This window comes from Telopea speciosissima, chromosome 4 (genome assembly GCF_018873765.1).
Source record: "Telopea speciosissima isolate NSW1024214 ecotype Mountain lineage chromosome 4, Tspe_v1, whole genome shotgun sequence".
In the NCBI taxonomy this organism is placed as follows: Eukaryota; Viridiplantae; Streptophyta; class Magnoliopsida; order Proteales; family Proteaceae; genus Telopea; species Telopea speciosissima.
In genome coordinates, this window is record NC_057919.1 from 23,001,632 (window position 1) to 23,029,542 (window position 27,911).

Consider the following 27,911-nt stretch of genomic DNA (forward strand, 5'->3'; position numbering starts at 1 on the left):
TTAATGAGAGTCATTCCTAACAAGCTGCTTTTCATGATGATTTATTTGTTGAGATTGAGTCTCCTCAGGATATTAGTGAAGCGAGATTTGATGAGCTACCTGGGGAAGTCCAACTTTTTCCTGAAATTTCTGATTTTAGTGAGCCTAGTGTTTTTATTGATTTAGAATCAGATTTTCATGATAACATAGAAACCCAGGAAATTCGATATCCCCCTCTCTCTTTGGAAAACTTAGATAATTGTCATTTTGAGGATTCCATTGCCTCACATGTTGATTTGTCCAAACTTCCTAGGTTTGATGATTTTATTGAGGAGGACAATGTTAGTCATAATGCCTTTCAAACATATTTCCATGATCCTTATTTGGCAAACCAAGTTATGCAAAGAGTGGATAGTTGTATTGCTAGGATTGATTTGAGTAAACCTCCAATTTTTTATGATTATTTAGATGAGGTTATTCATAATCCTTTTTATGGTTATTGTGATCCATTTTTGGTTGGTTTTTCAAAGAATGATAGGTGTTTTACATTGCAAATGGGAGAGAAGGGAAGGATTTATGGCCTGAGTTTTATTGCCTTCATTTTTCACTGCCCCATGAGGACAGATTTTTCTATTGGATATTTCTCAGTTGTGCTTAATTTCCGTATTATTTCTCGCTTTACTAAAATTCATGGTCGAGTGTTTTCTAGTTCTGAAGTTATTTCTCCATTTACTGGCCATGGATTGAGATTTCTATTGTTGCTCCTAGCACTTTTTGTAGAGCTCATGACTCTTCATGATTCTTTTTGTTGATTATATCTGGTAAGCCCCTTCATCTCCTCCTTTGTCCTTATTTTTTTTCTTTTATGCATGCATTGAGGACACTGTATGAATTAAGTGTGGGGGGGATGTTGGGCTTAATTGGTGAATTTTGATTGTGACAATAGTTTGGTTTTATGCATGTCTCTTTGATTGCAAAACGAGAGAGAGAGGGAATTAGGTGTCCTAGCATGCGAAATAATAAAAAATCCCTTTTCAATGACAGTAGTTGGTTTGTATCCGGTGATGGGGATTGAGTTTGAAAATATGAACGTTATTTCATTTGATGGCTAGATTCCTCTACGTATTTTATGGACTCTTTGATCTTTTGGCTAGTAGTTGACACCAATTTGTTTGTGGCAAGGCAAGGCATGAAAGTGAAAGTGAATGAAAAAAAAAAAAAAAAAAAAAAAAAGGGAACAGAAAAGAAAGTGGAATTCCTTGGGACTAGACAGGGCACTGTGCCTTATGAAGCAGAGTGACTTGATTGAAATTCCTTGGAAGGAAACTCAAAAAACTCTTGCATCAATATCTCAATGTCTTATGGATATATGCAAAAAGCGAAGCTACCAAGTATTTGGGTGTCTGGTGTATGCTCCACCATGTCAATCAGAGAACAGTAGTGGAGTAGAAATAGAGTTTGTGGTTGAGAAAGAAAAAAACTTTTGCCTTAATGCCTGAAAAAAAAAAAAAAAGTATGGTCAACAATACTCAATGCCTAAGTCTTTGGTTCCATCGATGCTATGGGGGGGTTTACTTGAAGGTGGGTAGTGTTCAGAAAATATAAGGAGATCCCTTGAACTTGATGCATGCTTGTTACTTGAATTGATGTGGGGTGATAAAATTCAAGTGTGGGGGAACCTTTGGCTCCTTGATCTTTAGTTGAACACTTTTTGGGATTATGTGCACTGTCCTACTTATGCCATGATTACAATTTACAGCATTCATTTACAATTGAATTTTGGGAGTATATTCACTGCAAACACCCACGAGACACAACTCGTCCACTAGGGGTAACCTAGGGGTTCAAAGGCTTGTTGCACATGCTAAGTGCAACCGTGATTCCTACGAAAGTGAGTTAGGATTTTCTGCATTCTAGGTTAGTTTTTCTTTTGCTTTACTTGAGGACAAGTAACGTTCAAGTGTGGGGGAATTTGATGAGCACATTTATGTGTGAAATCTTAGGGCATAAAGCATACATTTTACCACATTGGACAGAGTTACTCGATGCTTTCTTGTGCTTTTCAGGTTTTAGGTGAATTCTTATGAAAATGGAGGAAACGATGCTACGAAAATGTTTTTAAGCTATTTAGAGCTGTTAATGGTATGGATGCGTAGCCCATCGCGTCAGCTTCTTAATGGTTCAAACGGCACTTGATTCCGAGTTAAAACGAAGAAGTTACGGCCGTTTCCGTAACGAAGCGCGAAAATGGTCTATAGGGGTTTATTTGTAATTATTGGCAGTCGATCGGGGACAAAATGAAGCAAAAGTTCAGATTCTAGGGGCCTTAATGAAATAACCAGAAGTTATATTTCCTGTACCCGAAAGATTCCATTTGGAGGGCTCTGGACAGTCCAACTTCAACTTGAGATATCTTGGGCTCCCCAACTCCAAATTGGACGAAATTTGGGTCTATTTTGGATGATTTTTCGCAAGGAACACAATAGTGAGGCCTATATAAGCACCCCATGCTCCACGTTTTTTGAAGGACAGAATGGGTATTTTATTTATTCTTGAAGGAATCCTAGTCATCACCCTTACTCTCTCTCTCCACCAACTTCTCAAGGGCACTTCTGGAATTCTACTTGGGATAGATTTATTTTGAAAGATATTCTCTCACCTATGAAAAGTTGAAAAGTCAAATATGCTTTGATTTTATTGCTTGGAGAAGATATCTACAAAGAAAAGGAAGCACTTGTTAGAATTGAAAGTTCACTTTTCTAGAAATAGAATGTCTATGTAAACAATCTTCTCTTCTTCTTCTTTCTATCTTTTTTCTTTTTTCTTAGGATTCAAGGCATTGTAAAAGAGGAAGGAGAAGAGAATATTCTCTTTTCTTAGGGAATATTTCTCCTACACTTCCCTCTTCTCTCTTCTCCTCTCTTCCCCCTATAAATACCCCTTGCCCTTTGGGTTGTAACAAGTTAGTTTTTTTAGTTTAGTTTTTAGTTAGTTTCTAGTTCAATTTTAATTCAATTTTTAGTGTAATTTTTAGTTCATTCACTTAGTAAAATTTCTTTTCTTCTTCTCCTTCTAATTTGTGATTTTTGGCTTTTCTAAGTTCTAGTTTGCTTTTATAATTTTTAGTTAATGGTTATAATAGGTTTAGTTTATGCTTTAATTTCAATTTAAGTCTTCAATTGGGTTGTAATTTCTTAATTCTAGTTTAGGTTTTAAGCCGTTTAGTCTAAGTTCTTAAGTTGATGACAAGACTTGAAGATTTAGAAGAGGAGGCCAAGGTAAATTTATGAAGTATTCAAGCTTTTCAGTTACATTCATGTAAGCACATCTAGGTTTTACTATCTAAACTCTCAATCTCATTCTCCCTCTCCTCTATCTCTCTCTATCTTCTTCTTCTTCTCTCTCTATTTCTTTTATTTTTTTTATATGATTGTGGTATGTGGATGCACTTTTATTCCCTTATTTATTTTTATGTGATTATGAAGTGTGGCTGCGTTTTTGTTATTCCTTCCAATTTACGTTAGTTTGATAGGTTAGATGCTCATGTGTTAGGACACTAACTTAATCCCTTAATTTTGTTAGATGCTTATGAGTTAGGATGCATTAATTTTCACTAGTTTCATTAGTTTAAGTTAACACTTTAATTTGGTTCACTTTGCATTACTTTTAAGTTAGTTAAATAGAGTGGCGTATATCTCCTTGTGTTCGACCCGTAGCTACGATTGACCCGTACGCTTGCGGTTTTATTTTAACTCAAACATTTGGGACTGAGAATATGTACCCAAAACCTGACCCAGAGCTTTGTCTGTCATACTCAGCTGCTGACTGCCCATACTGACCATAGGCACTATAATCAGAACCAGTGTTCTCCTGGCCATAGTCATAGCCATGATGATGCTGAGATGATTGCCATGACTGATGCTCACTAGTAGTATCTATACTCATGCTTCCGAAACTTGCAAGCATGGTGTTCATACTGTTGTCATCATCTTGAGCATCTGACTGATGTGAGTGTTGGCGACCCTTCTTTCTTTTGTATGTTTTAGGGTGGCCACCATGGTCTTGATCTTGAGTGGCATGCGTAAACTGAGACTCACCGGTGAAATGCACAGGGTCCCCCTACGTTCCCACCTCATACTGGTACTGCTCGCGCATCCCCTCATGACGATCATCATAATAACCGCCACTCGGCATGCCATGACCACCACCACCATCACCATCACCACTGTCATCACCACTACCATCATCATCAGCAGCAGGACTTCCTACAGCAGGCTTAAAAGGTTTCGGTGACTCTGCATGTGCACGCCCTCTTACGACGACATATAATCCTCAACATCAGTACCGATTACAGATGCAATGGTGGGGTTGGGCCTACCCCCAGGTTGGATCCATATCAGGTGTACCACGATCCCTCACCCATTGGAATAGGGGATCCTCATCGTCATCAGAGTCCTCTTGGAAAATGTTGGACAGTTCAATGGGTTCTTTATCATTGACCTCAATTCCTTCACGTATGTGCCTCATCCTTAATCTCATATTGTAGTGCACATACACAAGCTGCTCCAGTCATTCGCTACCCAACCTGTTCCGCCTCTTTGAATGTATCAATGAGAATGTACTCCAGTTGCGCTCACATCCAGAGGATGAACAAGTTTGTGAGAGCACTCTCACTGCTACCTTCCTCAGGTTGGGTGAACTTGTATCATAAAGCACCCACCAGTCGGCTGCATTATATATATAGAATAGTAAGAATATGTACATTCTACAGAGATAAAATTAAAAATCATAAATGTAAATATTTAATATCATGCCACCTACCAGGGTTTGACTTTTGTCTACCCTCCACTGCAGCTTGTCGACCAAAACTTGCTGAGGCCTCTCTAAAGTATTTGATCTAATTTCAATTTGAGGAATTAGTATTTTCTATTTAGTAATTACATTCATAAACTAACTACCAAAGTACCAAAGTCTCATACTCTCACCTCATCATTGCAAGAAGATTGTGTCTTTGGATTAAGCTCTAACTTCGCAGTAACAGTTTGAACTACCTCTAACAATTCTATGTCTAGCCGAAGATCATGGGAGTAGTGATACTTTGGATTCAAATAGTATGCTGGTAAAGTAGACACCACAAATATGATTTGTTAGTGACTTTACTAACTTAATGCCTTTAGGTTTTGAATATGTAAATGTAAAAATGTTATAACATTTAAAGTGTAAAGTATGTTGAACTCACCAGCTTTATACAATAGATGACTTAAGTGCTTCTCCCACCGCTCATCAATGATGTTAGAATAGGACTTTGCACTTCGAGGTATAGCGGCTCTAACCATTTCCTTCATTTTTTGGATGGCAGCATAAATGTGGGTCAAGGTAGGCTTCTTCTCTGTATCAACCATCCTCAGTACTGCCACCACTAGCTCCAATATGGCAACCACTTTCCCCAAGTCCTTCCAAAATCCATCACTTGCAATGGTCTGTTGTGCTGCCTTTGCATCTCCTGACTTAGAACCTTGCCAACCAAACCATTTATCACTTGCAAACATAGACCTCAGATCTATCGCCTTAGTCTGAAAGCTCTTCAATACAATGTAATTGGTGGCAAATCGAGTGACACCAGGCCTCACTAAATCTCCATTGTATTTCTCCCTCAACAAGGCTAAAGCATAAGAATGGTTGAACACAAAAGTTGTCACTTGTCTTGCCTTATTTACCACACCCGCCACCAAAGTCTTTTTCCCATGTCCTTCAACATTATATCAATAGAATGGGCTGCACATGGGGTCCAAAAGAGCCGGATCCTCTTACTCTTCTTATTCATCAACTTCTCTCCAGTCTTTTTAAAGTTGGAATCGTTATCCGTCACAATTTGGATAACGTTCCTTGGTCCTACCTCCTCCACCACTTGCTTCAACTCCTTATACAAGTATGATGCATCCTTTACATTATTTGATGCATCGATAGGCTTCAAGAATATAGTCTTTCCATTGCAACTCACCATGAAATTTATGATGGATAGTCTAGTAGGTCCAGTCCATCCATCAGTCATAAGAGTAACCCCATATGTCTCCCACATTGGCTTCAAACTATCAATGTAATCTTTCAGCTCCTGTACCACCTGAGGCAAATATACATTGTATAATTCATGTGGTGAAGGTCCCTTCCATCCTGCACCAGCCCTCCCTGCAGCATCAAGGAATGCATTATAATATGTTCCTTGTGCTACATTGGCTGGAATTCCATGGTAAAGCATGAACTTGCTGAAGGCTTTTCGTGCTTCCTCTTGTTTACCACCAAATATTTGCGGGATGGTTGGCTGGTAGGCATCTTGTTGCCTAAAAGTCGTGGGATCCTGCTCAAAAATGGGATCTGGAGCTTGTACTCGTGGTCGGGTTTGGGGTCGTGGTATATTTCTTATCCCATTGCTTTTCCTCCTCTCATCTTCTTGCACTGGTGCAGCTGAGCCAGATCCACCAGCTTCTCTTGCTTGCTCATATGTTCTTATATTCTCAAAATGAAAACTTTGTCTACTCTCAGCCAAAGTCTGCTGATAAATTCTCAATTCAGCCTCTGATTGAAACTCACCAGGTGGAGGCCCAATGTCAGTATCATCTTCTCCACGGACCTCTACACCAGTCCTCTCTAGTATTGCCTCATCAAACTCTTGTTGCATTCTTTCCGTCTCAGCTTTCTTTAATCTTCCTCCTTTCAAGTGTTGTGCCATTGTCACTTTCACTTGGACAGGAACATTTGGGCATGAGACAACATCCTTGCCTGTATCAGACAAGTGTTGCTTTAACCTAGTGGCTCCTCCAAATAGCAACTTCCCACAATAATTGCATTTGGACTTCTTTTTGTCTGCGGCCATGGGGACTCCATGTTGCCATGCTATATCAGACATTGTGTACAAAATGTCTTATGTTTTACACTATTACATAAAAAAGCATGTATTAATAACCATGGATCACTTAAAGTAAGGTATTCAAGACTTAAAGTATGCTATTCATAACTCTTAAACGTAATGTCAAGCAACTAGAACTATAAAATAACTATCTCTTATTTATCCCCTAACCCTAGTATTTATTTCTTAATTAAAAATAATATTTTGAATTTTTTTAAAAAATATTTATAACTTAAAGTATAAGAAAAATATAATGTAATGATGTATTTGACACCATTTCAAGTTGAATATTATGTACATATGTTGTACATAATTTTCCATAAGCAATAAGTATTTTTCCTTAATATTATATATATTTTATAAATTTTTATAATATATTTATTAAATCTAAAAAATAAAATAATTTTTTTAATGGGTGAAAATAAAAAGTTAATCCATGGGGCTGTAGAGCATCCCAAGTTGTTTAACATATATCAAATTCATTTTCAAACAATCACTATTTATCATTTTTATTTTTTATTTTTTTTCAAATAAATCATTTTTTTTTCCAAAAATTATAATAAAAAATTTAATAACTGAAAAATAAATCCGACTCCATCAAGTGATAGATCGGGCAAAGATGTTTAACATATATCAAAACCACATGAATCTAACAAGTATTACACAAATTTTTTTGAAAAAAATTGATTTGAGAAAAATTAGAAAATACCTTTGAAATCCTACAAATAGGTGATGATTTGGAGTTGAATCTTCACTTTACCACTTGAATCTCACTTCAAACATCATAATCCACCAAAGATTTGAGAGAAATAGGAAGAAATTTGAGAGAGAGAGAGCTCTTGGAGTATTTTTCTCTAAACTTTAGAGAGCTTTGGATAGAACTCGAGATTTTCGAATTTTGTACATTGCTCTCTTTTAAAAAAATGGGCATATGGGCATATGAGTCATGAAAACTGGATAAAAAATCATATAACTCGATACCGAGATCTCACCTAGATATTGAAATTTTATAACTAAAAAAAAACAGAGAAATGGCAATCGAGACTTGGCCAAGATCTCACCGAGATCTCGGTGAGATATTGCAGTTTTAGGAACCGACTCCCATCTCGACTCGCTATCTCACGAAATCGAGAAACTCGGCGAGATCTCGCGAGTTCTCGAACCATGTGTGGAACACAATTAGTATCTCTCTCCCTCTCTTTCAAGTTCTGCGTTTCCTAGGATTTCCATCGTTGCCTAGGGTTTTGTGGTGTGGAGTTCTTCTTTGTGGAGAAACCTTTCGAGATTGTTCGTGATCGTGATCTGCTCGTAACTGCAAGCCGTATTCGATCATCCCTTCCGCTGCGATTCCATTCGGTTCAGGTAATCCCTAAACCTCTGTGATTAATGGAATGCTAATATGCTAACAGTGGTATCAGAGCTATTAGGGCTTGTTGTTCGCAGTTTTTTTCTTCTTCCCCTTCGCCTATCGATCGACCCTCCTTGGCAGCGGCCTTGGCGCACGGCGCGGTAGCAGCGTGCGGCTGCTGTTGCTGCCATGTGCAAGGCGCGCCGCAGCCGGCTGCAGGTGTGTTTTTTTTTTATTTGAAAAAAAAAAACGTTGAGTGGGCAGCGGCTATGCTCGGCAGTGGCCAAGCACGGCCGCTGCAATCTGCCATGGCTATTTTTTTTTTCCTAGTAGTAGCTGGTTTAAGAAAAAAAAAATGATGAAAGGGGCAGCAACCATGTTCGGCAGTGGCCAAGCATGACTGGTGCAATGGTTAGAAAGCTGAAGAGGAAGAGGAAGAAAAAAAAAAGTTTTTTTTATTATTGCAATCATGATTTATGATAATTGCATTGTTAAAAAATAAAAATAAAAAAAACTATTACAAATGATGTAATAGTGTAATCATGAGTTCTTTTGAAAAGTAAGTAATGACGACGGTTTTTTTTTTAAGTTTTTTTTTAAAACTACATCTCTCCTTTTTTCCGTTTCTTACCATCTACCTGGCTTGTGCCTGTGCGCACAGCAGCGGCTGTGTGCCACATGACTGCTGGCATGGCGACCAGCTTTGCAGATATAAAAAAAAAAAAGGGCAATTTCAAGTTTTTTTTAAGGATTTGTTTTTAGGGTTTTTTTAGGGAAGGAGATGGATGAAGTGGGAATCTCTTTGTCACACCCGCAAACCACCCCCTGGGAGGATTCGGCTAGTGACCCGAATATCCGAAGTATTCGAAGACCTCCAAGATCCCAATGCAGTATATACACGTCACAAGCCTCGCACCAAATCAAGAACAAAAATTTTTCATTGATCAGAGTGCACGGAAAGTAGATTTCATAAGTTTATATTTATATATTAATTACATTCAGATCCCCTTTTTCCCTGACAACTTGGATTTACATAGTTTCGTCCATCGGACCAGAAACAAGTTATACTAAAATATTTACAAAGGAAGTACATCTACCAAAAAGTGTAGAGTTTTAACAAAAGGAAACAAATGAAAAGACTTTATCATCAGTCCCTGTTCTCCAAGTAATCCCCTCCGCCACCATCATATCCACCTGTAAAACCATCTAAAAGAAAATATTCCACAGGGGTGAGCTCCATCGAACCCAGCAAGTAAAGGATAGACCACACACAAGCATTCACACATATAAGGCAAAAATCCTAAATGCATGGATTCAATTTTAAACCTAATTTTCACCTAACAAACAATGCCTAAGTCTCTAAGCTTGGGCTACAGCAACACCTTAGGTAGCATCCCCTCCGTTTACGGTGTCAAACCCGAGTTGCACTGGGAGCCTGTCGGTCCCAATCCTCAATCGGACATCGTAGGTCCCAGTACCTCTGTTGGTAACGCCTGGTTTCCCGGTCCTCAATCGGATATCGCCGGTTCCAATACCTCCATTGGTAATAGCTAGTTTACTCAGCAAACCCCCGAGATTTAGTCCTCTACCACAGTTCTGGTCCTCGATCAAAAATCGCCGTTCCCAGTACCTCTGTTGGTAACGCCTGGTTTCCCAGTCCTCAATCGAAATCGCCGGTCCCAGTACCTCCATTGGTAACGTCTGGTTTCCCCAGGGAGGACTATCCAACACGTAGACCCCTGTTGGTAAGGGTTGTAACACAAGGAAGTGACATTCCTAGCCATATGCAATCTAATGGCATAGTACGAGGTGTACAGTGCTCCAGCATCCCATACTACGGTACACCATACCTCTTGTTTCCAAGCCGGCTATGGGATCTATTCTATCACAAGCAACCACATAGCATATAATTCCGTATTGCATTGTTCACATTCATAAGTCATAAACAAGGAAATCAGTAAATGTTATAATAAGACAGGAATGTAAATACGCAGATGAATCTTAGCAAGTATATTCAATAAGGAAACAACATTCAAAAATCAATCATAGTCTATCCCCACTTACCTTGCTATAGTTGAATTTGTGCGGTCGGATTAGTTCACGAGGAGATTGTCGGAAGGTTCAATGATCCAAGAGTTAGGTCCTATTATTTATAACCCAAACATATATGTTAGGCGGCATTCTTAATGTTTCTGGAGTTCTAATGTAGGTTAGGTTAATTTAAAAACAGGTTTGGAGCTAAGAGAATGTCTCTCAGTAACTCTAGTCTATGTCTTTGGTTGACCAGTGACTTCCACCAAAGACGAACAGCAAGGGAAAATCAACTCGAGCGTTATGGTTCTCAAAACATTATCAACTAAACATGCTTACTAGATGATGTTTTAATGATACTGAGGTCCTAGGATAGGTTAGGGTCGATTCGGAATAGGTCTGGAGTTAAGAAACAACTCTCAGTCACTCTGGTCTATGTCTCTGGTTGACCAGTGACTTCCACCAGAGACAACCAGAAACGGAAAAAAAGAAGTACATCAGTGTTTTAATGGGGGGGGTTTGGGTTAATCTTCTCCAATTCACATCAGGGATGGTGTCTAGATCATAGATTATTCAAATTGAACCAAAGTATAGGTTTGCGAAATGGGTAATTTGTTAAATTGAGTTAGGGTTGGGTGTATGCAATAGATTTTGATTTTCAATTACAAACACAACCATACATGATAGAAAATTTCTGTTTTTAATTGGTAAAAGCTGATCCATAAATCATAAATTGGTTAAATGTTAACTTAGAAACAGAATTAGATGAAGGAATTATAGAAATCCTAAGTCTAAAACAGATTTGAAAAGGAATTTAACTAGGATTTAGAGGTTGTCTTACCATTTGAAAAACAATAGGATAAATTCTACTTATAGCTTAACAATCATAGAAGATTTGAAAATTTCAGAATGAAATCAGTGGGATTTGCTGTGGGATTTATGATCAAGGAAGAGAGATGAGATGAGATATTATCTCAACCGAATTTGGGAAATCCAAGTTCTTCCTCCTATTCTTCTTCTTTCTCTTTTCTTTTCTTTCCTTCTCTGCTTCCAACGTACTCCACATAGAGATAGGAATAGAGACATGTGTTTTAGGTTTAAATTTTCTTTTTTTTTTTTAATATTTTTATATAGATAGTGGGTTGAGTCGGTCTATTAACCTTATCTCTTTTTAAATAAAAAATATTAATTTATCGTATTTGTGTACGAGGGCTAGTTAAACGGGTCCCACTTACCAACGTTGTTGGGGAGACATTCCAACAAGCTAAATGGGACGCGGCGGCAAGATCCTCGACTCGAGGTACCGGGTCCTGCATTCTCGAGATAGGGAATCTGCAATAACGACACTCTGGTCGATATGTGTGGTTGACCAGAAGATCCACCAGAGTGTTTTTAAGTGTTGTCCAAGTGTCGGAACACCTCGAGCTTTGGCAGTTTCGCGTATTAACGCATTCCCAATGATGTTTTCAAGCCCCAATACCCAAAACATGGTCAGGGTCACTTTCCATTATTTATACATTAGATTGTAAATTTTGAAATTTGTATAGGGGAGGTACACGTCATTTTGCCGATAGACGACAGGTTACCACTAAGATTCCCTTCTTCATCTTCTACTCGTTCGAACATCAAAGCAATACTCCAAAATGTATACAAGGTAGCAACTTCGGATTCTGGATTTACCATCGAATTCGGGTTAGGGTTCGGGTCGAAAAAGCCAAGCTGTAACACTCTTCACCCACCCCCTTACCTTTTTTCCCTAATGGGCTTATATGTGATATGGTTTTGGCTAATTACAACTATATGCATATGCTTTGATTTGTTATACATGCATTGGGGTTTGTCAATGATATGGTTATTTATGCGGTTTCTTTATTGAATAAATCATGTATGTTTAGAATATCATGTATTGGTGATTTGTTCTTGTGGCCCCCAACAAATTTTTGGGGATCTGCCCTATAGGGTTTCTCATTTTTGGGGGGTATTTTATTTATTTTATGTGCATCCCCCGTTAGTGAGAAATCATTTTGTGAGATCCATGGGAGAAAAATGGGAGATAGGGTGTTGCCCCAAATCGTCCCATATTTTTCCATGTGTATTGGAGATCGCCCAAGGCCACTTTGTTAATAAAGAAACATGTGATTCCCCCCATTGCGGTACAGACCTGTTTGACGTTGCCATTAGGGTATCGCTGTCAAACACCCCATCCCATGCACACCATGTGTTTTGCTATTTTTATATATTCATGGGATGGATTTGGTACTTGTCAAGTGACGTGTTTATTTGGATAGATGTGCGTTAGAGTTGGTACCTGAAAGTGATACAAAGTGCAGTGCTCGCCGATAGTTTGTAGTAGGATCTTGAATGTAAAGAGCCGGTTGTAATTTTAATATTTTTTGAGAAGCCATGTAATGGAAGCTACTACATTGCGTATCACAACAACGTACCAACTTGGCATATCACTTCGAGTACCAAATTTGGGTCTCTTGTGTGAGTCCCTTGCGCACCCGATGTATGGCGCATGAAACTGTGGTTAGGAGATTTTATTTTTTCTCCTACATTTGTTTGAAATCAGTTAAAGTTATACGTCCCCAGACCCACACATTGTGAGATTTGATTACCAGCTTAGCGAAGTTTTTGGTCTCACCGTGTGAGGAAGGGTACCATTAATTTTAATTAGGATTTCTTGAATAAATTTGTGGATTTATGGATGTATACTAAATGTCCTCCCTTGCACATTGTAGTGATTGCTTCGAAAAATATTGTTGTTGACCTTAACCAAAGCAACAAGTTGGATGGCACCAACTATGACATGTGGCACCGAAAGGCCAAGTTCTTGCTTAATGAGCAAGATTACCTAGACCTCTTGACCACTGAGATGGCCCCACCCGAAGTGGGTACTACTGCCCGTCACCGTCAAGAAAAAGAGGCTTACGATAATTGGTTTAAGAGAGATCGTAGTGCGTATTTTCTTATGGTAAGCACGATGCACGATGATCTTATCAGCCAGTATGAGAAGTGCGAGACTGCTAAGTCCATGTGGGACCAGGTAAGGCTCGACTATGGTGGTACATCCACGACTGGACTTAGGTCCATGACCTTGAAGTTTGAGATGTATCGTAAGGACCCCAAGCACACTATGGTTGAACACCTCAGGGTTGTGAAAGACATGATCCAAAAATTGGATGATGCTGGGGTACACCTTACCGATGAGCAGCAAGAACAGGCCGTCATCAGGACGTTGCCTGAGTCCTGGGGGCAGATGAAGATAGTTCTGACACATAACGACACTGTCAAGATATTTAATGACATTGCCGCTCATGTGGAACTAGAGGCGGAGCGCCTAGAGACGACCCAATCACACGCCCTTGTCGCCCAAGTGGGGCAGTGCAAGAATGGGTCTAAGCGCAAGAGACAAAGAAACACTGGGAATCAGGATCCAGCTCAGAAAGCTACACCAATTGGGCGTAAGACCACCAAGCAGCGACGTGACAAGCGAGGTGGAAAGAAAGATATCAAGGTCAAGTGCTATAACTACCAGAAGATGGGGTACTTCGCTCATGACTACTCTGAAGTGAAGCAGGTACCATTTCTGCCTCTCTCTCCTTGTACTTTTGTATGTATACACGTTTTGGTTGCCCAAACCCAATCTAGCTGATTGGATTGTGAATACAGGTGCAACAAGACACATAGTGCAAGATCGAGGAGGGTTTGTAGATTATAGAAAGATTCTAGATGGCGCCTAAAGTATCTACATGGGGAATGGCACTAGTGAAGCAGTTCGAGGAGTTGGTACCTACCAGCTCACCTTACGCACTGGGCGTATCTTGCTATTTCATGATGTGTTATACACACCAGAAATCCAGCATAATCTACTTTCAGTTACTGCATTATTGACTTTAGGATATTCATTTATTTTTTATGGTGATTCTTTTGAGATACGATTGTATGGTATTAGTTTTGAACATTGTAGTCTTGAGAATGGTTTTATTAAACTAGATTTGATAATTCCTATTGTTTCCTCTTCATCTTTTGTAGTTGATTCTAATACTAGTCCTAATTCAATTACTTAGCATGCTAGACTAGGATACATAGGTCGAGATAGGATGGGACGGCTAGCTCGAGAAGGCCTTCTGGGCTCACTTGCTAAAGTCAACCTACCGATATGTGAGGCCTGTTTAGCGGGTAAGGCCCACTGAAAGTCTTTTGGAAAGGCTAAACGGGCAACCCAGACCCTAGAGCTTATCCATTCGGACATCTGTGGACCTATGAATGTGAAGGCACATCATGGTGCTTCCTATTTTCTCACCTTTATCAATGATTATTCGCGATATGGTTATATGTATATGATCGCTCACAGCTACGAAATGCTAGATTGCTTCAAACGCTTTGTAGCAGAGGTTGAGAATCAGCAAGGCAAGAGGTTAAAAACTCTGCACACTGACCGAGGATGCTAGTATCTGTCCGATCAATTTAAAGAGATGTGTGAGGAAAAAGGAATCACCAAACAGCTGACTATTCCCCACACTTCACAGTAAAATGGTGTAGCAGTGCAGGGGAATAGGACGCTTTTAGATATGGTTAGATCGATGATGGCGCAGGCCAACCTCCCAATATCCTTCTGGGGGATTCTATGTTGACCGCTGCCTACGTCCTTAACTGCGTGCCATCACAATCAGTTCCCTCTACTCCCTATGAATTGTGGAAAGGCGCAAAGCCCACTTTGGGGCATATGCGACCATGGGGATGTGCAGGATATGTTCATAGTACCTCCCATAAGTTTGAGAAACTTGGCCCTAGAGCTAAACAGAGTATCTTTATAAGATATTCCGATACCTCGAAAGGCTATATAGTGTACGGTGAACGTCAAGATGGAGGAATGACAGAGTGTGAGTCCCGCGATGTGGATTTTCTTGAGATCGATTTCTCTAGCATCAGTGATGCTAGCAGAGACCTTGATCTTTTTGAGATAGAGACTGATGAAAGTGTCTCACCTACTCTTGGCGAGGGTGAGGAATTAAATACTCATCAAGAGATCGCCAGAGAGGGTGAGAGTGATCATCAGCCCAGTGCGAGTGCGCTACCTAATGAAAGCGCACAACCCGTGGGTCAAGAACCCTTTGCGCATAAGAAGGCACGTGAACACGTTCCCCAATGTCATTTTGAGATTGAAGGAGACGCTGAACTCGTCTATGTCCCGAGGGATGAGGATGAGCCAGCCTCAGTGAGTGAGGCATTCTCTTCTCTAGCCAAGGAAATGTGATAAGCTGCTATGGAAGATGAGTTGAGTTCTATGAGCAAGAACCAAGTCTGGGAGTTAGTTGATCTTCCACCTGGGCGCAAGGCCATCGGGAACAAGTGAGTCCTGAAGGTCAAGCGAAAGTCAGATGGATCAATTGGCAAGTATAAGGCATGTCTTGTGGCGAAGGGATATACCCAAAAGGAGAGTATAGACTATGATGAGACGTTCCCCCCTGTGATGAGAATGGCCTCAATTTGCCTCATTCTAGTCATTATCGCAAAGTTGGATTTGGAACTCTACCAAATGGACATTAAAACTGCCTTTCTCAATGGAGAACTGGATGAGGAGATCTTTATGGCTCAGCCTGTGGGCTTTGAGAAGAAGGGACATGAGCACAAAGTATGTCGTCTCAAAAGTTCCATCTATGGCCTTAAGCAATCGTCCAGGCAGTGGTACATTAGATTTCACCATGCCATTACCACTGCGGGTTTTGACATGATTGAAGAGGACCATTGTGTGTATGTTAAACGGTCTAAGGCGGGGTTTCTCATCCTATCATTGTATGTTGACGACATCTTGTTGGCTGGGAATGACATTGAAATGATTGTCGCCACTAAAGAGTGGTTGTCCTCCACTTTTGAGATGAAGGACATGGGTGAGGCCAACTTTGTGTTGGGCGAGAAGATTGTGAGGGATCGCACTAGGAGGCTTCTTAGTTTGTCTCAAGAGACTTATATAAAGAAAGTCCTGGAGCGGTTCCATATGAGCAACTCGAAACCCATTGACACTCCAATGGACAAGGCATGCACTTTGAGCCTAGACCAATGCCCTAAGAGTGATGAAGAGAGAAACTAAATGTCCAAAATACCCTATGCACCGGCAGTAGGCAGTCTAATGTATGCGATGATGTGCACGCGTCCAAATATTTGCTTGCCGTTGGCATGGTGAGCCGTTACCAGAGTAACCCAGGGCCAGCTCATTGGCAGGTAATAAAGAAGATACTTCAATACCTACGTGGCACTGTAGACCTCTCGCTCACATTCAGTGGTTCAGACTTGAGACTAAGAGGCTACAATGATGCTGATTGGGCTAGTTATAGAGACGAGCGCAAGTCCACTTCAGGGTATGCGTTTGTCCTGGGAGGCGGGGCTGTTACTTGGAGTAGCAAGAAACAGACCTGCATCGCCCTGTCCACAATGGAGTCGGAGTACGTCGCATGTTCGGCAGCAGTACAGGAGGCCATTTGGCTCAGGAGGTTCTTGCAGAGACTTAGCATTTCTGCTCACTTAGACGACACTGTGCTTATACACTGTGACAGCACGACAGCGCTTGCATTTGTGAAGGACCCCAAGTTCCATAGTAGAGCCAAGCACATTGACATACGGTATCACTACATTCGAGACATGGTAGCACGAGGTGAAGTTGTTCTGCAGCATATCTCCACTGGCAATATGTTGGCTGATCCGTTGACTAAGCCCATTGCCAGAGATGTTTTCCTAGTTCTCGTTAGGAACTTGGGACTCAGGCGGATCTGATATGTATTTGCTTTGGGAACACTTTGTTTGTGATGGACATTTATCTGTATTTCTCTTACATTTATTGATAAGCATATATTTGTTTGAGTAATCTTGTGTGTATACATTCATTGTTTGTAAAGATGTCACCAGGCTTAGAATCGACCCACTCACACGGGTGATTCACCTCGGCTCTGGGGTGTAGCGAGCGAGATGAGCCCATGAGCATGTGTGCTTTATGGAGCCTTAGTTAGAGCTAAGATGAGACCTTTACTTGGACCAACTTGGAAGGTACCACACTTCTAAGTAGCTTGTCAGAAGCCAAATGTGAGGTTCTAGGCAGAAACCATGAGGGTGACTGTGCTAGAGACTCAGGTTAGGCGCTTAGAGTAGTGACTAGACTAAGATCTGTATGGCGTTTATTTATTGTGAGTGACATGCCCACCCTAGTGGGAGTTACGCCATAGCATGCACATCATACTGCATGTGCTTATATCAACCGATTGTGAGAGTAACCGAATGGGTCCCTGCTTCGTCACTATGTGAGCCACATGGATTATATTAATCCCACAATACCCTTATTACCTGAGACAATGTCATGAAAAAGACACCCAATGACGCTACTTTGACGTTCTCCTTAGAACCATGGATGATGCGGTCCAGCAGGAAGCGATTGGGAAAGCTGTTGGGGATATTTGGATTGACATGATGGGCTCAGGTAAAACCATTGGACGTTACACCTTTGTTATGTGATTCATTGCCCAGGCGACGTGTCGTATTTGTGATCGACGCTGTCATGAGTACATTACATACCAAGGATTAACATTGCTCATCATGAGGGGTCGAGAGCGTTAGATCGGGTGTAAGTGGATTATTTGGAGTATTTTGAGACTTTTGAGAGTGATGTACTATGTTGGCTAGATGGAAGTTTGATATAGTACTCCTACCTTGTATCATCTCGACAGGTTGTACGTCCCATTACCTGTATGGAGGATAACGCGGAATGAGAGAAACTTGAATGCATAATTAAATTTATGCGCCCTGTGTGGGTGAGTGGGAGATGTAAAACGTTAATGGGCTTTAGGCCCAACTTGATCGCCCACATGGGGGCTGATCGCAGGCCCAAGACGAGAGAGGGAGGAACGATCACTTAAGTGATCGATTCCTTCCCCCCTTCTAATCCCTTGTTTAGATTCCCAGAGGGAATCGGATTAGTGGGGGCGCCCAATGGGGTTTAGCCTATAAATATGTTATTTGGCTCAAACCCTAAGTGTGGAACACAATTAGTATCTCTCTCCCTCTCTTTCAAGTTCTGCGTTTCCTAGGGTTTCCATCGTTGCCTAGGGTTTTGTGGTGTGGAGTTCTTCTTTGTGGAGAAACCTTTCGAGATTATTCGTGATCGTGATCTGCTCGTAACTACAAGCCGCATTCAATCATCCCTTCCGCTGCGATTCCATTCGGTTCAGGTAATCCCTAAACCTTTGTGATTAATGGAATACTACTATGCTAACACTGGGATTAAGGTTGGAAAAGTTCGTCAAAAACAATTCAACCTTGAGTATTTGCAGTTATGATAGAGCTCAAGGCTTATGGCATATCTTCTCTCTTTACAAGAGCAGAAGCTGACAAGATTAAAGACAATGGAAAAAAAACTGAAAATTATTTTCATAACTCTATTTTTCAAGACCGTCGGATTGACAAATGCCATGTGTCACTCTCTGATGCTCTCACTGCACCTCACAGGCAAATGAGCACATCGGACAAAATTTTAATCACAAAGAACATGGGCGCCTGGTACGAATACAGTCTCTATGTCAAAAGCGGATCTTTGTCCCCTCTAGTCCCCTGCCTGGCCCAGTTCTCCCAGTGCCTATAATAAGGGGGTGCAATGACCACCCTACCCTTGCCCGAACACTCTACCCGGGTGGGATCCACCCCCTTATTATAGGCATTGGGGAACTGGGTCGGGCAGGGAACTGGAGGAGATAATTTTCCGTCAAAAGCAAGCTCTTTTCAATGGCCTTATCCTAGTCTTTGTGAAAAGGAAGAGAAATGGTAGGAAAGAGACTTTGACGAGTGACAATGACTTCTTTTTTTTCGGCTTGGATGTAGCACATTTACCTTCATCACTTGAACCGGAACTTTTCTTTTTACCCTTATCTTTGTAAGGGCGCTTACAATCTTCCATGCCTCTGGAAAATCGTTGGGAGCTTTTAGATGGTAGCAATTTGGGTAGGGTGTCAAAATCAAACCGAACTAAGACGTTTACATCGAAATCGTGAAACCGTTTAACAATGGTCCAGTTTGATTTTAAAATTGAGATCGTTTGGTTAGATGATTTAAATCGAATTGAACCGTTTAAACTAATAGTAAACATTATAGAAAACTATTTAAACCGACACAAATATTAGTGGGAAGATCCTTAATCGTTAATACTAGTAAATAATTGGATGGCTTCAAGTCTTATGAGGGTTAGGTGTTGTATACACTGGACACATTGAGTGGCATTATGGCGTACAATAACAGGAAGTTCCAGCTCTAGGGTCACTGATTGTCTTCTCCAACTCAATCGGTTTGTTGACCAGGTTTGGATTGCGAGGAAGAAGACGACGGAGAGAGATCTAGAGAGCATGGGCGTGATACGAATGGATCACAAGGCTAGGGCGAAGTAGAGGTGGCGACGGCGGTGCTGCCAGCGGAGATTCAGGAAAGGGGGTGGGGTATTTTAGGTTGAAGATGAAGGAAAGGGTAGTATTATAAATTTAATTCTAATGTTTTAGTACAAGAGTAAAACAGTCCTTTCACACTAATAACTAACAGCATACAAATTTTTTATTTTTTTTTCCGTAGAACTAACAGCATACTAATACCGTAAGCTAGAGGGGGTCTTGGTGTAAAGTGTAATTGGGCAAAGTGGAGGGGAGGAATGCTCAATGGGAGGGATCAGTAATTTTCCCTAATTAATAAATATGTAATGGTACAAATAAACAATTGATTAAAGAAAACATTTAAAAGTTCAATTCATACATTCATTTCAAGAAGGAAAAAAAAAACACACTAAAAAACATGGAATGGAAAGTAGCCGTTTGAATAAAAAAAGTAAAAAACTCGTTTAAGACCAATTAAACCAAACCCGTTTATAAATGATTTCGATTTCAAAATGTGAAATTGTTTATTAAACGATTCCATTTTGATTTACCTAAAAAACTTGCATCGAACCAAACTGAACTGTTTACACTGGAACCAAACCGTTTAACACTCTTAAATTTGGGTGGGAGCATGCCAGTATGGTTCGTAATCCAAGGATCGATCAAGACCAATACCCATCTAGATCAATCAAAATCGATAAAGATCGATCAAAAGTGGCAAAAAACCGGGTTTTGCATGATCAAAAACATTAAAAATCAGTAAGCGTCAGTCAAAATATTAATATTAAGAAAGTAACAAAAATAGAATAAAAACCGTCAAAAAGTCGGTAAAAACCCAAAAAAGTCAAGCGGATTGGATCGGATCGTGCGATCCAACCGAATAGACCAATCCAAGAAGCAATCCACTAATACCTGACCCGATCGATTAGGACCAATATCGATCCAATCCGGCAATTTTTAACCGATTCAATCCGATACCTCAAACCATGGGCAGGAGTGATCCTGATTTGACTTGAGAAGTAACGGAGAGATAAAGTTTGAGAAACAAGAAACACCATGAGGGAGAAAGGAAGTGAATATCGGTGGTGCAAAAAGGTTGGATATATACAGTGACGGGTTTTGTTGGGTTGTGAGGTTGGAAATAAATTGCACATAAACCGTACGTTTGTTGGGGGTCGTTGGAAATAAATTACAATTCGTACAACAGCGGGCCTGTGAAGTTGTGAGAGGAAAAGTCAAGACGAGAGCAAGATAGCAAGATGCGAGATAGCAAGATAGGCCAAGTACGAACGCAAACTACGGTTCCCTGCGCCCAAGTGGGTACGGTATTTTTCGGGGCGTCTGATTGACGGATCAGGTTCGTCTCTAGAGAGTCCAGGGCCCAAGACCCCCCCCCCCCCCCCCCCCCCCCCCCCCCCCCCCCCCCCGCCCCCCCCCCCCCCCCCCCCCCCCCGCCGCCCCCCCCCCCCGCCGCGCGGGGTCCCCCCCCCCCCCCCCCCCCCCCCCCCCCCCCCCCGCGCGCGGGGGGGCGCACCCCGCCCCCCCCCCCCCGGCCGCCGGCCCCCCCCAAGTTGGATAAAGAATGAACAGTAAGTTGGAAAAAATATAGCAGTAAAACCTAGAACTTAATCACATTGGCTTGATCAACCACAAAGTTCAGATGATGCATTGTTAAAATGCCCTACCATTTGCTGATTGTTAGAATGCTTTGAAACTTACTTTGAATCAAATTCTTCATAATGAACGTACTAGATCTTCATCTCATCTGCACAAGGTGTATTTATGGTTTCTTGATGCTGGATTGCTAAAAAATATGGTCCATCTTTCCTGTTGAAGCCAAATTAGAGGGAAACATATGCTATGAGCACTGTGGTCATTGTTTTTTTTTCTGCTTCTCTCATGTGGTTTTGATCCCTTGCTGTTATTTTATTTATTTACTTCTTTTGTTTTTCAATAATTCAGGACAATGAGAATGAATATCCAGTCACCACAAACTAGAGAAACTTCAAATTTAATTGAAGATGACCATAAGAAGTGGAAGAGTGAGGTGATGAGGAAACCAGAAATAAAACGGTTGGTGGAGATTATGGACTTAGTAAGGCTCCTTCCAGACCTGGTAAAGCTAAATGTGAGCATGCTCGAAACTGAATCTAATCAAAACCAGCTCAAGCAGCATGTTGAGCTGATCAAGTTGAATATTACACTGCTCATGAAGAATGAACCACCTGATCTCCTTCAATCTGTATCCAATCTTATTGATGTGGATAAAAAACTTGATCTGATCTTTGCTGAATTAACCCCTGATCCTGAAATTCATACCCAACATGATCCACCGAAATGTTGAAGAAGATCTATGATCTAATTGAGAAAGCTAAGGCTACTGTTGGACAAGTTGAATTTGTTCAACATTTGATTGAGGTCCAAACATTCATCCAACATCACCATGAAGGATTCCAAGCTGAACTACTTGCTCAAGCTGCTGGATCTAGTATAGATTCAAACAATAGGCTGAACCAATACCTGGCTGAGCATATCGTCAACTTGCTTCAAGTTGGATTAAGTCCTTTTTCAGCTAAATCTAATCTGTACCTGGTAAGGCGGAACCTCGAGTTGATGGACCAGATCCTCATCCTAGGACAAGAATCTCAATTTGAAAATTCAGAATCTAATCATAACCCGATTGAGTTGAAGGATAAGCTGATTAAGATGTGCCAGAAAATGATCAGATTGATCCCAATGGTTTCTCATATGCCCTTGGAGCTCCCACGCGATTTTAATTGGGAGAAGATGAATTCTGGTGTTGCAGAAATCATCAAAGTAAGTAGTGGTCCGAAAGCAGAACTTTATATCGACACAAAGGACTCATTCAAGGACATCTGGGATCAATTGGATGCCATGTATGAGCAGAGTCACACGAATGAAGAGCAAGATCGAAGCACTAGACAAAGTGGTAAGATCGACGACTTCTGTTGTGAAATTCCTTAATGGTACTGTACTATTTATCGATCTCTCTATTAATTGTCTGATCAAAGATTTCTCCTTACAGGGCAAAGAAGGGACAAGAATTACACATGGTGCGGATCCTTTTATGATGCTATTCTCAATGGTAACTGGGAGGAAGTTGAAGAGTTCCTCAAAAACATCCACTAGCTGCATTGACTGCCAAAATTACAGCGGATGGAAACACTGCTCTTCATGTTGCAGTAAAAGCAAAGAAGCTGACAATTGTGAGGAAGCTGTTGGCAAAGCTGGAGCCTGAGAACAAGCATATAGAAGCTCTAAAAAGGCAGAACAAAGAGGGTAAAACAGCCCTTTACATTGCTGCCTCAGGGGATTTACTGCTATTGCTCGAGAACTGGTGGATAAGGATAAAAATTCATTGCTGATCGAATGCAACAATGAAACCATTCCCTTGTTACCACTTTTGTGGCTGCCAAGTATGATAACAAGGAAATAGTTAATTATCTTTACCATGAAACGAAGAAGTACAGTAGAGAGTTTTATTTCAAATACGCTTCTAGAAATGATGACAAGGCAAAACTATGGCTTAGACAATGTGCTTCATTTCTTGCTAACTTGATCTATAATGATGACTATGGTAAGAAAGGCCGGGCAAAATGTATGTACAACACGTACGTACTTAGAAACATTAACTAATTCCTCATTCAATAGACAACAAAACCACATCTATCTAATTTCTTTTTTCACCTTCACTTGGTTTTCAACTTTGCAGATCTGGCTTCAAAAATAATCATTGATTACCCAAGTTTAGTTCTCACAATATATAAAGATGCGGAGACACCCCTATTTGCACTTGCTCAGAGGCCTTCTCTAGGTATGTATCTCCATATATACTCAAAAAAAAAAAAAAAAAAAAAACACTAATTAGAGGCCTAGCTAGTGACAATTATATATGTACATGCAGTAAAATTAATGGAATCCAAAATCTTTTGTAGAGGCACAATCAATTCCATACCTAGCTAGTTCTTTTCAAAATCTTCATCTTTGATAACCCAACCCATGTATATTACATATGGATATATATATAATTTTTCCATTCACAGGTGCCAATACAACAGTTCGTGATAAAGCTTCAAAATTCCAGTTTAGAAACAAGGTAGACCATGAATCTGCTTCAAAAGCTTCAAAGTTATTGGATCAAATTATTTTAACTATTGATGACTGGAAATCTCAAAAGTCCGCATTGAGTGCTGCATTGTTCAAAGCCGCGGAGGTTGGAAGTGTTGGATTTGTTACTATGATCATAAATTCTCTTCCTCTAGTGGTATCTTGGTTAAATGATGATTATCAGAATATTTTTCATGTTGCAATCATCCACCGCCAAGAAAAAATTTTCCAACTCATATACAAGTTGGGTCTAGTGAAAAATGACTTAACAGGTTCAGCAGATAAGTCCAATAACTGGATGTTGCATTTAGCTGGAAAATTGGCACCCCCTCACCGACTTGATTTGGTCCCTGGTGCTGCTCTGCAACTACAAAGTGAACTAAAATGGTTTGAGGTTATTATCTCATCCCTTCATACATTAAAATTTTATATTTTTAATTGGCTTCAATATTCACATTATTAGATCAATATGTCTTTCATATCAAAATTTATTTTATCTGCTAATTTTCGATCTTGTACATTCACATGGCATACCATTTCATTTTATAGATTCAAAGGAGGACAAGGATATGATAGAGAGAATAATAAAATTAATCCTAGCTAATTAGAAGTAGACACCAAGTTAATTTTATTCAAATTAGTTCTAAATTTATCCAAAAGGAAATTTATGCGAAAAGCTTATTATTGTTTGATCTTCCATCTTTATTTATAGCTTATATATATATATATACTTATTTTTTTTTTTGTTTTTCTTTCTTTCTCTTCATTTTAGGCAGTTAAAAAAATTGTGCCAAACATTTCTATTGACACAAAAAACTTGGACAGTCAAACACCATATGAACTATTTGCTTCAACACATAAAGAGTTGATGAAAGGTGGGGAAGAATGGATGAAGAATACAGCAGCATCATGTTCAATTGTTGCAACACTTATTGCCACAGTTATGTTTGCAGCAGTCTTCACAGTACGTGGTGGCAATGACCAAGTTAAGGGCTACCCTATTTTGTTACATCAAAATTCCATTTTACTGTTCACAATATCAGATGGAGCAGCACTTTTCTCTTCTTGTACTTCAGTGTTGATGTTCCTAGGCATCTTGACTTCGCGGTTTGCACCACATGATTTTCTCATATCCTTGCCAAAGAGGTTGATTATTGGATTAGTCTTTCTATTTATCTCTGTGGCATCAATGATGTTTGCCTTTGGTGTTTCCATTTATATCCTTCTCCAAGAACGATATAATTGGTTCTATATTCCAATTATAATTGCAGGTGGTGTTCCAATCATCTTATTTTTGTGGATGCACTATCGCCTTTTGATTGATTTATGGCGTAATACATGTACACCCATTTTTCATAAGCAAAATGAAGATTTGTGATATTATATATATTAGGCCCTTTTTTTATATAAGTTACATGGAGGAGATCGAACTTCAAATGTATGAAATATTGCTTTTAAGAAATGAATTTGGAACGGACTTGTTATTATATATTCTCTTGCACTCTTCATATAGATTCTTAATTAGAATGTCTAAATATTATTATAGTTAGTTCAAATGTAAATTAATTAAAGTTATGTAGAAAGAAATCTCTTGCCTGTTGCTATACTCATATGTTGTGTGCATCGAACTGGATCATTGTAGTATTGTATTGTATTGTATTGTAGACGTACTATCAGTTGTATATTAATTAGCACTAGACCCTCATCATCGATGATCTAGTCTCCAGACCTAGGAGGTCCACACTATTGCAGGTGGGCGTTATGCGTTTTGGTTTACCAAAGGTTAATGCCAATACTGGTTAATTAGTGGTGTACGTGTTGGATTCACGGCATTAATCTATGAATATTGTGAGAGATTCTCAATAAGAAATTCATTTCTCCAATAGGGAGAAATCAAGAAGGAATAAGTTGATTATGACTGAATAAATTTTTGAGCTCAATGATATTTTGTAACGTGTTTAATTAAATTGATTTTATATTATTAATATTATTTAAATTATTATTGTTAAAAAACATTTTATCAAAGTTTTACGTCCAATGCACGATTTAGATTCCTTGTTTAAATGTGTAGGACAGATTAGGGTTTTTGACCGTGTTGATATTCCATGCCTATTAATCTATCACATGATATTGTAAAGTGGAGAGACTAAGGTATATTCTTTAGTTAATATGTGAGTTTTATATTACCCCCCGCTTAGGGTTTAGCAATTGGTAAATAGTTTATCTATCACTTGATTAGTTGCAGTACCTTAAGAGATGGACTTGTACGAGACAATTAAAATTTTGAATTCTTTTCTCTTCTCTTCAACCTAGGGTTTTGAACTCTAGCTTCCATTGGTGAAAAAGGGAGTTCTCGCAGCAATTGAATGGAGACAAATGCACAAGTACTAAGAGTCTTCGAAGGTGTTGCGTTTGTGACACGACAGGTGTAATCTGAAACTCGCCTTTAATTTATTAGCAAATACCCTAACGGATGTGAAGATGCCTTCTGCATTCCTCCCTCCTCCCCCAACAATTGATATGAGATCCACCCTTGTAAGCATTAGGGTTTTGCCCGGTTAATGGCAGAGATTAGATGTCTCCACTGTCAATTCTTCAAGTCACTTGTTCTGTTAAAATGCCTTCCGTCCATGTTATTGGCATTCATTTATTTTTTCAACACTGATTTGGGTCTGATTTAAAAACTGGTTTTCATCTTCATTTAAAATTTTGTTTTAAGGTCGAACCTAACCCATATTGAAGCAAGTGACCCTAAGTGGTGGGCCCTGCCATGCCAAGGGGGCTCACTCACATTACTTTTTAATATGTTTCTAACTTATTTTTTAACATATTTCTACCATTAAATTTTTTAATATATTTTTAACATTAAAGTGTTTAATGCCAACTTTTTTTGTTAGGTTTTTTCGTTTGGGTCAGCAAGTTTGACTTATTGTTTTGTACTCTGCGTGACATTTTATTTGGGATTTTGTGTTGGACTTAACTAGACATGATGTGTTGGGGTCCATAACAATTATTTTTTCGCCCAAACACATTATGGGATATTGTTGTTGGGGTGATTTTTATGCACGGTCATGTATAAAAGAAATCTTTTACATTGGATTTTAGTAACCGTTAAATTAAAGTGTTTTAATCTGAATCGTCCAAGAATAAAATAATTATAGATAACTTCTATACGGTTATCTTTCAATACCTTCTCAAATACTTATAAAAGACTTTTGTATTTTTCAATAATCAATAATCAATAATCAATAATCAATAATGATTAAAAAAAAGGAATTAAAACGATTAGAGAAAAAAAAGGGCAAACGAAACAAGGAAGTTGTTTCGTTCTCTGCAACCCTTGTTTTTTCAAATACTTTACTTGTGGCCTGCAATTCTTTTTCAAACACCGGTTTGTTTCATTTCGATCTCAACTCTCAATGGACCACACAAAAGCTACTTGGATCCATTGCTTAGGGGCTTTCTCACGGTATAGGTAAGCTATCGTTTTCCACCGGTTTCTTCCACCGGTTTCTTATTCTCTTCTCTCTCTCTGTATATTCCTTTTGTTTCATAAATTAGAAAATTTTATTCTTTAAATTCTGGTTTCAGCCTTCAACTAATGGATACATATTAGTAAACTGTTTGCTTCTGGTTCCACACTTTCGCTTCCCTTTCTCAAAGGTTGGGGATAAACCGTTTGCTCTGAATGTAAAATGTATTAACTCCGATTATGAACTTCATTATTGAAATAAGAGCGTCTGATGATGATGACCTCCATTAGACTCTAAAGGGGGTGGGGGGGGAAGTCTTGTTCTCTCTCTCTCTCTCTGTATCTTCCTTTTGCTGCTTCCAAGGTATAATATAAGAATATTGTTAAAGCAGATCTGGACTGGATCATCATTCAACAGAGTAGATCCAAGACATTCCATTCTCATCAGTGAACTGCGAAGGCCACATACTGAGATGAGAGATTTAGAAGGTGGAGTTGTTCACCCAAAAAGTAGGCCAGGTTTGGCCACCAAAATAACATTGCCTTCCTTGTCCCTTCCTTCAAAGTTCTTCCTTTATAAACCACACTACTATAATAAACCACTATCCCCATTCTTCTCTTTCCATCCCAAAGTCCCTCAAACCACAG